The sequence below is a fragment of the Enhydra lutris genome, unplaced genomic scaffold, assembly GCF_002288905.1.
Source record: "Enhydra lutris kenyoni isolate GAN:26980312 unplaced genomic scaffold, ASM228890v2 scaffoldscaffold47, whole genome shotgun sequence".
Lineage (NCBI taxonomy): Eukaryota > Metazoa > Chordata > Mammalia > Carnivora > Mustelidae > Enhydra > Enhydra lutris.
Genome location: NW_019154131.1, coordinates 7,139,649 through 7,153,743, shown reverse-complemented (window position 1 = coordinate 7,153,743; position 14,095 = coordinate 7,139,649).

Below are 14,095 nucleotides of genomic sequence, written 5' to 3'. Positions count from 1 at the left end.
TTTTTTTTTAAACATTTTATTTATTTATTTGAGAGAGAGAGAGACAGTGAGAGAGAGCATGAGCAAGGAGAAGGTCAGAGGGAGAAGAAGACTCCCCGTGGAGCTGGGAGCCCGATGCGGGACTCGGTCCGGGGACTCCAGGATCATGACCTGAGCCGAAGGCAGTTGTCCAACCAACTGAGGCACCCAGGCATCCCTGGCATTAATTTTACTATGACAAAATCTTGATAAAAGTACTACAGTTGTTTCCAGTTGTTTAGGAGCCAACTACTTATTTTATAAATTACACATGTCATTTTCTTCTACCATAATGTAGTCTATAGACAAATCTTCATTTTGCTAGTTTTTTTTTTTAAACATTTTATTTATTTATTTGAGAGAGAGAGAGACAGTGAGAGAGAGCATGAGCAAGGAGAAGGTCAGAGGGAGAAGCAGACTCCCCGTGGAGCTGGGAGCCTGATGCGGGACTCAATCCTGGGATTCTGGGATCACGACCTGAGCTGAAGGCAGTCGTCCAACCAACTGAGCTGAAGGCAGTCGCTTAACCAACTGAGCCACCCAGGCGCCCCATTTTGCTAGTTTTATTCCCACAATTATTTATCTTCTGAGTTCATTTTTTTTAATTATCCTGTGTCTTTGTTCTAGGAACTAGCATTATTTCTTCTAGATGAGTAATCCTTGAAGGTTACAACTGTCATTTTCAACTCTACAGCTCCTACAACTTTTGATAATAACTGTTAACCAACACATATAATAGCCAATTTTAGTTAAATTTCCTCTTTCTACTTAAGATATTCTACATAAATTGTAACCTCTGTAATTTACTACAACTTAAAAAAAAATGGCATGTAGTTCTTGGTAAACCATATCTAACTCTCCATACCAAGTTCTTAAGAAAATAAAAACAAACAACTCTTAGGACTGGAAATGGAATCAAGGCAAAGTATGTGATCATCAGTGCAGAGGCTTAAGAAAAGTAAACACACACACTGTGCATTTTTTTTCTTGCTGCATAACAAATTGTCATTCATATGGCAACTTAAAAAAAAATTTAGTATCTCAGTTTGCATGGGCCAAGAGTTTCGGTGCTGTTAACTGGATTTTCTACTCAGGGATTCATCAGGCCGAAAGCAAACTTAGCTAGGGGTGCAATTCTCACCTCATTCTTTGGGTCCTCTTCTAAACTCTCATGTTGTTGGCAGGATTTATTTCCTTGTCATATGACTGAGGTCCGGAATTGTTTGATTATCATCCAAGGAACACTCAGCTCCTAGAGACCACATGTGGTGCATTATAACATGAGAATAGGAACATAGGAAGTTCACAACATGGCTGTTTACTTTCTTTCAGGGCTTGTAGGAGAATGTCTGCTGTTGCTTCCTGAATCTTTTAAGGGTTCACTGGATCTCAGACTCAAAGTTAACTGATCAGAGACCTTAATTATCTATGAAAAAGATTCCTTTTGCTATATGTGCCAACATAATCATGGGAGTGATATCCTATCACATGCACAGGCTCTACTTACACTCAGAAAGGATTATGTATAGTGTATATTCTGGAGAGCAGAAACCTTAGAGAACATCAGAAAACCTTAGAAGACAGCCTGTCACCCAGGACTCAAGTTAATTTCAGGTCAGACTCATGACTTCAGACTGAACATCATTGCTTGCTGAACACCATGATTATGTTCTTACATGGTAGCCCCTGATGATTATGGCTTGATTAGGGTAACTACTCATACTGGTATGGCTGAGCTATGAAGTTCTGAAGGATTTAAAACTGTCTTTGTTAAAAGTGTGACCAACAGGGGCAAACTAGAATGGTTTGTCATCTTAGTCCTGATTCTTCACTTTGTGGAAGTACTGACCATTACCTTCACCTATGGTCCATTGGAAACAGAAGAGGGACATGGAGAAAAGTCTTTGTGTTTCATATTTATCATCTGTATCTCACTTTGATATTCCAAATAGTAGAGAAAACCAGAAGCTTGTAAGTGCCAAACAAAGGGTTGATAAGCTTTTATTCTCTACTCTGTTAGAGAGCCATGTAAGTGAAGCACACATTCTTATCATTTCATCTTTATGTATTATCAAGCATGGTGAAAATATCTATTGTTTTTCAAAAAGACTAAAAAAAGAATGCTGGTATTATCTGGGTGTTTTATTTCTTCCATTCCGAAATCTAATTTTTGTCTTCTTGATCCACTTGTAAAACATGATTAAGTCAATATATTCATATGACGGAATGAAGTTATCAATCTTTCTTGATACTCTGAAAGAAAGAAAAAAAAACTTCATTCAGTGAAAGCACTTTTACAACTGTAGCTTTGTTTACATTAAGATTTGTTTATAGTCAGTCAGATGGCATGTATGCAGAACACTGCCAAATCTGGGGAAAATGAAGATAGAACTGGATTGTGTAGGAGACAGTAAGATAAATGACTGTGGTTACTTTTAGTTAATTTCCCAGACTAAACTGATAAATTAATTTCCTTCTCCTATTTCTCATATATAATAATGCTTGGGAGAAAAACAATTAATACATTCTGGAGCTCAAAATCAGAAAAGATGAATCTTCAATGAAGACATAAAAAAGAAACTCAAAGTTAGAACCCTGAAGGAACTAAAATCAAGATGCTTACACTTAATTAGAACCAGACATGATCCTTAATGCTTAGGGTGTGCCCCAGAGCAGTTGTTCTCCTGCTCTTTGGTCTTGAAAACCACTAAAATGCCTAAAAAAATAATTATGATCCCAAAGAGTTATTGTTTATTCACTTACCATATTAGACTGATAGTTTGATATTTATTCTATTAGAAATAAAACTGAAAAATGTTTATTTATAAAGTCGTTTAAATAGCAATTGATTCATAAGTTAACATAAATAAAATTTTAATTAATAATATTTTCAAAACAATGAGATATAGAAGAGTTGCATTGCTTTATAGTATTTACAAATATATTTCATATCTAGATTAATATATTATAGCCATATTCCTATATATGATTTTTTAATTCAATCCATGTAGATATCATATGGGATAGAGAAATATATTGACATTTATAAGAGAACAAATACATATTGTTTTGATCTCATAGACATTTTGAAAGGGTGTCAGGAATCCCAGGCATCCCAGTCCACATTTAGAGAATTTATGTTTCAGAAGCAAGGGAGGAAGTAAGTCTGGAGTCTAATACCTGTAAAAAAAAAAGCATCAACTGAGATAACTGTAGATAGCTGAAAGTCACAAAAGACTCATCCAGAAGTGAAAATATTTGCTAAGTGACACGTCAGAAGGGCAAAGGAAGCCTGTGGCCCACTTAGGGCCTTGAATAGAACAAAAGTTTTCCATGAGAATTTGGAAACAGTACTGACTATAGTATTCTTAGTTATAAGGCCATGATTTATACCACTAATATATTATGTAGGGACAAAAATTGAGAGACTAACCTTAAAATGAGTTCAGAATAAAGGAAAATTCATACAGACTTGGCAGTGACAAACATCAACATATTTTAAAGGGATAATCCCACAACACATGATATCACCATAGGAAACAATCTCACTGATGAGGGCATAACTTTTAAATAAGAAAGTATTCGAGGAGGAAATTGGAAGGGAAGGTGAACAATGAGAGACTATGGACTCTGAAAAGCAATCTGAAGGGTTTGAAGAGGTGGGGGGGGTGGGAGGTTGGGGGAACCAGGTGGTGGGTATTAGAGAGGGCACGGATTGCATGGAACACTGGGTGTGGTACAAAAACAATGAATACTGTTATGCTGAAAATAAATTAAAAAAATGATAAAAAAAAGTATTCGAGGAAACAAGACGTTATGAAGATGAGTGAGTATGCATACACTCACACAAACACACACATACACACATACACATACAAATGAAGAATTGAACATACCAACATAAGAAGAATACATTTAATATTTTCAATAGTCATGTTTAAAACATCCAACATAATAAGACATAAGAAAACTAGAAAAGTAAAACACCTTGAATATTCTTAAAAATAATAGCCAGCTGAATTATCTATTAAAATATATTTAATGAAATTAAAAGCCATATACCCACATTTCCATTAAATACTGGGAAAAAATATGAGAGTTTAGAGACAATGACAAATTTAAATATAGGGTTGAGAAGATCACTTGCAACACAACTCAGAAAGAAAAAGGCATGGTAAATACCAAATAGATGGAGATATAAGAAATCCCAAAGTATATCCACCAATAATTCCAAAAAAAGAAAAAAATATTAAATGGTAGAGAAATAATATCAAGAAGTTCTAAAACCAAAGAAGAACATGAAATCTCAGAATAGGAGATAATTATTCTCATGAAGGAAAAACCAACACTAATCTTCACTGAGACACATTAAAATTAAAATACAAATGAAAGAAAAAGATATTAAAAGATAACAAAGAAGGACCATACAACTATCAGTAGTGTTGTCATCAATAAAAAGGGATGTTGGAGACAAACAATATAACAGATAAATAATAGTATAAAATTCTATCCAGTTACATTATTGTGAAAGACATACTGAGAGAGTTTATGATTACCATCTTTGAAGATACTGACTATGTACTTTCTCAAGAAGAAGTTAATACAGAAGAAAAAAACTGGCATGAAGGGGGCAATTGTTTAATAAAAAAATGTTTTAACCATTATGAAAAATCCAAATGAACATGGACTATAGAAATAGTAATTTCAATCATGTACCAAGGAAGCATTAATCAAGTAAAAGAGTAAGTGCAGAGTTTATAAAACAAAATACACATGAAAGTTTCCTCATTGGAAAATCTGTCATTTTTCATATTAATAGATAAGAAAGCAAATACAACCACAGTAGATACAGCAAAAATGTATCATTTTGTATGTGACTAACACTTATTTAGCACACAGTGCCAAGTAGAGTTTTAAATATTTTAAAAAACATTAACAAATGCATTAATCTATGAGAAATGTATTATACTTATCTCTACTATATGGTTGAGAAAACTGAATACTGAGTGGCTACTGACATGTAGTGTAATAGTCACAAAGGGCAGGATATGAAACCTGGCAATATGATTCCATAATTTGCATAATTAACAATTTTGCTATTTTGATTTTAAATGTCATTCATAATATTTTTTAAATAATCAAACTTGGAATATAGGAAGCTTTTTAAATATGACAAACAAATTTATCAAAAACCTACAGAAGACTAACATATAAAGGAAAAATTTTGGAAATATTTATATTAAGTTTGTGGAAAACATATGGTTTCCAAAAAGCATACTTATTTTTAAATGTAATGTAAGAAGCTCCAGTCAAACTGGTAAGACAAGAATAAAATAATAGGTGTAACTATTTGAAAGACAGAGACCTTTAAAATTATGGATGATAAGGGCATATCAATAGAAAAGTTCCAAAAGTAATCTTATAATTTCATGTCATTAAAAAAAGATCTGCTACTAGATACATGATCATCTTACAAAAGTAAATGGTATTAATAAATAATAAATAACAATAAATAGTACTACTAATTAGTAAATGTTGGTGAGCATAGCATAACATATAGAATTTTCAAATCACTGTTGTATACCTGGAAACTAATGTAACATTTGTGTTGCAATTACACTTTTAATTAAAAAAAATTAACTTCAATAAAAAATATTATTATTGAATAAAAATAAAAATACTCCTAGGAATAATGTATACAAAATTATGAAAGAATTTTAAGAATAGGTGGCTCAGTGGATTAAAGCCTCTGCCTTCAGCTCAGGTCATGATCGTAGGGTCCTGGGATCAAGCCTGGCATCAGGCTCTCTGCTCCGTGGGGAACCTGCTTCCTCCTCTCTCTCTCTGCCTGCCTCTCTGCCTGCTTGTGATCTCAGTGTGTCAAATAAATAAATAAAATATTTAAAAAAAAAAGAATCTTAAGAATAAACTTAAAAAAATACTAGCAGAACATATGGGGCATCTGGGTGGCTCAGTCATTACACATCTGCCTTAGGGTCAGGTCATGATCCCAGGGTCCTGGGATCTAGCTCCGCATCAGGCTCCCTGCCCAGTGGGGAGCCTGCTTCTTCCTCTCCCACTCCCCCTGCTTGTGTTCTCTCTTTCATTGTATCTCTCTTTCTCAAAATTATTTAAAAAATATATGTTATCAGGATATAAAACAAAATATATAATACAAATTTATACAACATTTATAAATAGGAAGATATTACTTCTTTTAAAATTAAGCTTTCTAATTAAATTTATTAAGGATATTTATGGTATTAAAGAGAACTTAAAATTCATATAGTAGAATAAAATTAAAGTGCAAGACAAGCAGACATAAAAGTAAAATAAGGATTAGGGAGGGAGAGTTTTTTTCCTATTAAAAAATGAATCTTACTAAAAACTTATAAGAATTAGGGGTACCTGGGTGGCTCGGTCAGTCAGGTAGCCATCTGAAGTTGGCTCAGGTCATGATTTCAGGGTGCTGGGATGGAGCTCCAAGTAGGGATCCCTGTTCAGCTGTGAGTCTGCTTGTTCCACTCCCTTTCCCTCTACTCCTCCCCCAACTCATGCTCACTCTCTCTCTCTTTCTCTTTCAAATAAATAAATAAAATCATTTTTAAAAAGTAATAAGAATTAAGAGGCGTCTGGGTGGCTTAGTCATTAAGCGTCTATCTTAGGCTCAGGCCATGATCCTAGGGTCCTGGAATGGAGTCCCACATCAGGCTCCCTGCTTGGCGGGAGGCTTTCTTCTCCCTCTCCTACTCCCTCTGCTTGTGTTCCCTCTCTCACTGTGTCTCTCTTTGTCAAATAAATAAATAAAATATTTTTTAAAAATTGTAAGAATTAAATTATTTTGACATCTATGAACACAGAGAATATTGGGTGAGTTAAAGAGAATAGATATCCTTGAATAGATGATATTAATATGATACATGTGACACTAGAAATTAGGGGAGAAAGCATTGACCTTAAATGGGAAAAATTGCCATTATCTCACTCCATGCAGTCTTTCTTATCACATAAGTAAAAAGAAAAAAATAAACAAATTCCTAGAGAATAAATAACTCAAATGGAAATATAGATAAATGTGACTACACTATCATTAGAATCATTATATAATTATCAACACTATAAATAAATTTAAAAGACAAGAAATATAGAGAGCTTATAAACAAAGGCAAATCATAATAAAGCAAAAACGTACCATTTTATACAATTTAAATTGACAAGAAAAATAAAAAAATAAATTTTCATCTGCCACTGAGAAAGCTAATAGGAATGAATATTAATACAATCACCTTGGGGATCAATCTGGTAAACTTTGTTAAAAGTTAAAAACACACCTACTGGAAGACTAGTAATTCCACTTGCAGTGTCCTCAAGCTCATTTGTTTAGGGAGACATAAAGGACTGAGCATTTCATCATTGTAAGTTTTTTAAAAAAGTAAACCAAAGCCAATCTAATGTTTTACTCTCAAGGAAAATTGTTATATGACACATGGTATATTCTTGTTATACTGCATAGTATAATTCAAACACATAAATTTAATCATTATATAGAACACGGATTGATTGTTCCAGCACAATAATAAGTGAAAACAGCAATTTTCAAAACCTTATACCACTTATATTAACATTTAAAAATATACAATGACATTTTTATTTATAATATAAATGATTATAAAACCTCATTTCTTCTTTCAAGGTTTTCATTGATTATCGGCAGATATAAACTTGCAAACCAGTGTTTATATTACAGAGATTAAAGAGGAATAATTATCAGAATTTTTTTTTCCTCACCCTGGCCTCTGAAGAGAAATTTACTTTTACTCATTCTCCAACAATCCCCTTCCCACAGTCACTCCAAGCATGTGAGCACACAAAAATTTACTCTGCCAGTGCAGTCCTTCAAAATCCTACAACTGAGAAGGAAACTGGGAGGAAAGACTGTGGTGAAACTGGTAGTGAGGATGGGTATAGGGTAGAGAAATATAAGAAATTCATATGGTAATGCCACATAAAAGAAAATATTCTGGAACTTTTTGTTTAAAATGATAGTCTATTAAGTAAATGAATGAAGGACAAATGGACGTTTAAGAAAATTATTGTGAAAGGTTATCTCTTCATGAGCCTTGAGGGATATAAGTAAAGACATTGAATTTTGTTGATAATTAAATATAATATAATTTTATGTCAACCTGAATTTTCTTAAGCATCATGCATTCTTATACTGTTTCATATGATTAGTAATATCAGTAAGGACAATAGTAGCACAAATGAAAACATCATCAATGCTTCATAAGAGACAACTGTAAGAAAAGCATGAGAAAACACACACACACACACACAAACAAAACAAAACAAAACAAAACAAAACAAACAAATAAATAAAAAACTGGAAGAAGCTTCCCAAAACTTCCAAAAGAAGAGCATCCTAGAAGGACCAAGAAACATGTACAGATAGAGTGAAATCAGAAACCATCTACAGCCTCATAGCTTACTAACTACATTGATGTGGATCTTTACTAGTCCCTTGTTTTCAAGATGAAGATACCTTAATATTCCTAGAAACTTTTGCCCAGGAAGATGAAAGTTTCAAATGACCTTATTCTATGTTTGAGCAACTTGGGGCAGGGGGACTTTAAATAATTGTCAGATCATACAACTATCTATCAATAGATAGAATCAACTGTTCACTTCCCAATATTCTTCCAAACCCTTATCTCAAATTCCTTGCCTTGTTGGGGCTACCAGTTTAAATTGTTTATAATAACATTTACCTAATCCTTATTAAGCCCTCCCATTAAAAGACTTGCCTAAAACCAGACTCCAAAACTTCTTAAATATCTTGAATTTATCCTTCCTTTTAAGACTCTGCTAAGAATCCATCAACCTAACTCCCTTACCAGGTAAGAATTAATGCAGCTTCACCTTATCATCAGGTTGTCTTGGTGATATTTACAGGAAGCAACCATTTGACAGTAGACAGCAAACAGCATGAGGTGTTCAGAATAGCAGTAATTTGATAAGGCTAAAGTACAGTATTTTGAAAGAGAATATCAAGAGAAACCTGTAGAGATAGGAAAAGACCTAACTCTAAAAATTCTGTAGGCCATTCTAAAGAACCTGGCTATTAGCCTTAAATAAAAGGTTAGTATATAAGAAGGATGTGTGGCTATTTTTTTAAAGTCTTTCAGAAAAATCTCTTTGGAAGCTAAGAATGGTATAGGGCGTTAGAAACATTAAATCCTTAAATACCAGAAATGACTTGGAATTTGATCATAATAAGTCCAAGAATATTGTTAATGTTCCTGTGATGATTTATGATATGAAAAAAAAATTATAATTTTGGCCTTAGGAAATTTTAGCATTATACTTTTTCCCTCATAAAAACAGCTAAAATGTTATAATGTATTCATTATATGTTTATTATTAATTTTTAAACAAAAAAAAAGCATCACATATTTTAGAGTATTTACTTCAGTTTTCTTGAGCCTCTTCAACCTCAGTGGTCATCTTCCAAAAAAAAAGCTTTAATGAGAACCACAAATACTTAGCTCTTGAAGAAGTCCTATGAGTATCATAGGAAGTCTAACAACTATGATTGTCATGAATTTCCATTTAGTATTATAATTCAGAATAACAAAACACTAGAACTGCATGTTTTGAATATACAGTGAACTTCCAAGATACATTCAAAACATGAAGACAGTTTGATGGAACAAAGCATTCTTAGAGCAGTTTTCTTCAGCCTTCTCCTTCTGAACTTATGCAAAACATGTCAATGGTTACTCTGGTACTCACATCAAGTCATTAAAATAGAATATATAAAACAAATCATAGGTGAGTCTATTTCTTTAAAGGTAGAAATCTTTCTGATTAAAATAAATTACGTATTTCACCTTGAGTTGGTAACAAACTATTTCAAATAATACTATTTTCTTTATGAAAATTATATTTACTTTTCAATAAGTACAAAACACTATTGGTAAAATGTTATCATTTAATCTTTTAAATTCCATTATTTTATAGATGATGAAAGTGATGCACAGGTTGTTGAGCTAAAAAGAGAGAAAATCAATGTTTGAATCTAGGTAGTTTAAGACTTATGTTCATCTAATACTAAATATAACTATTTATATTATTTTTTTAATTGCCAGCTACTTATTTTGAAAAATCTTTATGGACAGTATTTTAATTCAATTTAATTATTCCATTTTTATTATCATTTAGATTAAAACATGGTTATTTTAAATACAAAAAGGAGATAAAATATTTTCAACAAAAAATATTTAAGTTTATTTTGTTTGTGCCTTTTTTTTTTAAAGATTTTATTTATTTATTTGACAGAGAGAGAGCACAAGCAGGCAGAGAGGCAGGCAGAGGCAGAGAGAGAAGCAGGCTCCCCACTGAGCAAGTAGCCCGATGTGGGGCTAGATCCTAGAACCCTGAGATCGTGACCCGAGCTGAAGGCAGCAGCTTAACCCACTGAGCCACCCAGGCGCCCCTTGTTTGTGCCTTTTTAATGTAACCAAAATCTTTCCCTATGTTCCAAGTTTTGAATAGAATGTTTGTCTAAATATAATTTAGTTTTTTTAAAACCTAATTAAGTTTAATAATTAGTAATAAAATAGCCCTAAATGACATAATACAAACGTGTGGATTATATAATTTTCTATATAAATATTTTTTCTCATTTTTGTCTCTAAAATAAACTCTATTTTCCAGGAAATGCATGAAAATAATGCAAACTTCATTACAAACATAGGTAATGTCTCAGCATATGTTAGCCGTTTTTGTTTTTCAAATATTTTGAAATATAAGGAAACAAGGAGAATCAGCACTGGCATATTTATGATGAATGGCAGAAAAGTTCAGTAGACCAAGAAATTTTAATTATCAAGGACTTCAACACAGCTGCTTTCTCACTATTGAGATTCTTTATAGTCTTCTTACACCCACAAACCCAGGGAAAACTATTTTTTTCATTAATGTTTTATATAATATTTCCCTTAGGCTTTATCTGGTTATCACATTTACCTTCTTATTTTCCATGGGAATTATTGTATGAAATAGAAATTATTAGTAGTTAATTAACTACAAATAATATAGGGAACATTTATGTTGGTTCAGGAGATTTGATGCAGAAACTGGATTGTCTTGTCTTAGGAACCATGAACTGTGTCCTTCACAAAGTTCCAGTGTTACACAAACCAGCTTTTACTTCCAAAACCATTTAGGAAATCTGACTAAAATACAGAATGAATCCCCTTTGTGGAAATCATGATTCATTTGATCTAAGATGGGGTCTGAGCATGTGTATTTTTAACAATTTTTGCAGGTATGGTAATGACATTCTGAAATGTCATTCAAGAAACACTAATTTATTATTGTTCACATTAAGGCTTATTTTTGTTTAATAAATGTAATTGTATTTATGCAATGATGTTCTTTCTCAGAAGCTCTACAGTGAACTAATGAAAAGAATAACAAGTAAAGAACTAATCCAAGGAACATAATTTTTTTGTATTATTTCTATCATCTTTATGGTGGTGGGGGGGTAGGATAAGAGATACACAAAATAATTTCAGAGAAATTCTAAAATTCTGTTTACCACTATTCTATCTATTAATTCTGTTAGATGACTGTTTCTCCTACTTCTGTTAGCTGAGACATATGATAATTCAGAAGACACATGTGGTAATTGTTATGTACTAAATCTTGTTGATGAGCAGCAACTTCATGTTCCTTTACCTGAACATCTTTATGAAGTAAGAGTTAGCAGTTAAATACATATCTGCTTTTTTTTCTTAAAAATCAAAACCGTGCATTTTCAATGGAAAACTGTTAATAACAAATATTTGAAAATTTACTATAATCTTTCTAAATTATGTGTGAATCTTCATATTAACTTCCTAGACATAAGATATTTAAAACAAAACAGAGTTTCAGTTTTGAGAGAAAAGACACATAAATTAGTAGTTAAAATATGGCCTACATTTTCTAAGAATACAATAGAAGTAATAAAAAGAAAAGTATGTGGTATTAGGTTGGGTTTATTAGGTCAGGGGAAGCCTGTGTCATGATGTAATATCTATATTGAGTTTGGGGATATAATTCAAGTTTATACATATTTTTAAAAAGGGGGGGAACAGACATTACAGGCAGAAAAAGAAGGATGTAGACTTCAAATATTCTTTAAAAACTACTGAGAGAAATCACTAAATGATCCAGCTGCTAGCCTTACTTTCATGTATGTTTTTGAAACATTTGCTGTTTATAATAGCCAGTGGTATAGGACCAGGATAGATGAGACAAATATACTGCAGTCCAGTTATTCAGCTTTCTCTTATTATAATTCATTATGAGGTCTTGAGTGCCTTGCTCATACATGTTAATTCACATATTTTATGATGATTATTTTGCCTCAATCAAGTTTAGGAACTTCAAGCCATTGGGAAAGTCAAATTAGCTGTTACTGGTTATAGCTTTTTTTCTTTCCCCCTTTTTTTTCCTTCAGAGGTTGATAACACATTGGCTGCAGTAAGAATGCAAACACGTTAATTATTCAGAAAGGACATACTTATAAATTTGTTGAATAAACTATAATCAATTTAATAATATGAAGATAGTAAGGGTTATATGTGAAGGGGAAAGATGAGTGTCATATAAATACCTCTAGTTAATTAGATAAAATTATTTAACCATTAATTTCATTCATTAATGAAAGGTGAACAGTGAAAAAAATAGTCTGATAAATTTTCAGAGATGTCCAAATTATATGTTACATTGTGCAAATTATGAGATATTTGACTGGATTATTTTTTCTAGAAACAAGCGTAGGTCACTATATTAAAAGTTCTGAAGATTTAGATACACAGAAATAAAATTGAGGAATTGCATATAACATGAGGATGGTTTTGACTGCCCTAAGCTATGATAATGGGATTCCTGCCAAGTGTATAAAAGAGAAGGCAGTAAGAAATGCTTTGGTAACACAAAAGGACTTACTAAGAAGTTATGACTTGATATACCCTTTGAAGATTTATATGTAATGCTCTCGCCCTTTGTAAGAGCCCAACTAATTTTTTAATGGTATCTCATTTCCTGTAGCATTTTTCTGTACCCAGCATATCTGAAACAATATATTCAACTGGACAGCCGGTATTTAATATAAGCAAAAAATCATAGAAAAAACTAACATTTTTTTCATTTGCACAATAGTGTTGAGTGTTAAAAATAGACAAATACACTCTATCTTGGTTAACTAAGCATTGGTTTTTATTACAATTATACACCCATATACATATTTACATACACATAAATGTAAATTGAGAACCCTGACAAATATAAATTATTGAAATTCACATTGGAGATTGGAGAGTTCTGGACAGAACAATATATTGGTGGAGACATAGGTTTTTATGACTTCCAAGAAATATAATTAGTTTATTTACCCAATTCCGGTTGGCAAAGATATTAAACCAGGTCACCTTCCTACATCAGCAAGGGAGTGACTAGATCTAGAGAAAAATATTATCATATCCTCAATTAGTCTTTACGATACATCATATACAATGTATGATACTCAATAAAAAATAACAGAACATTAGGAAAAAAAAAATAATAAAGTTGACCAAGCTAGTAAAACAGAAAAAAAAACTACCAGAGAGCAAGATAATGATAATGTGAAATAAAGGTATATAAATAAGTATAATTACTATGCTAAGGAATTTAATATAGAAAGTTTTAACCAGATTATAGGAAGCTATAAACAAGATTCAGAATAAAATGTCTTCTGCAGATTAGACATTGATTAAAATAGAATTTATAAACTTTAGGATAGGTCAGAAAAATACTCAAATGAATATTTTTGAATTTTGAATGAGAGAAGTTGGAATAAACTGGAGAAAAGAACATCAGAGACACATGTGGCCATCAAATATCAATATGTAATTCCAATGGCCAAGAATTCTAGGGCTCTCATGCCCTGACACGGGGGTAAATATCTTGATTAATCCATCTGAATGCCCCTGGCTTTTGTTCCTTATAGGTTTTTTTTGTTTGTTTGTTTGTTTGTTTTGTTTTG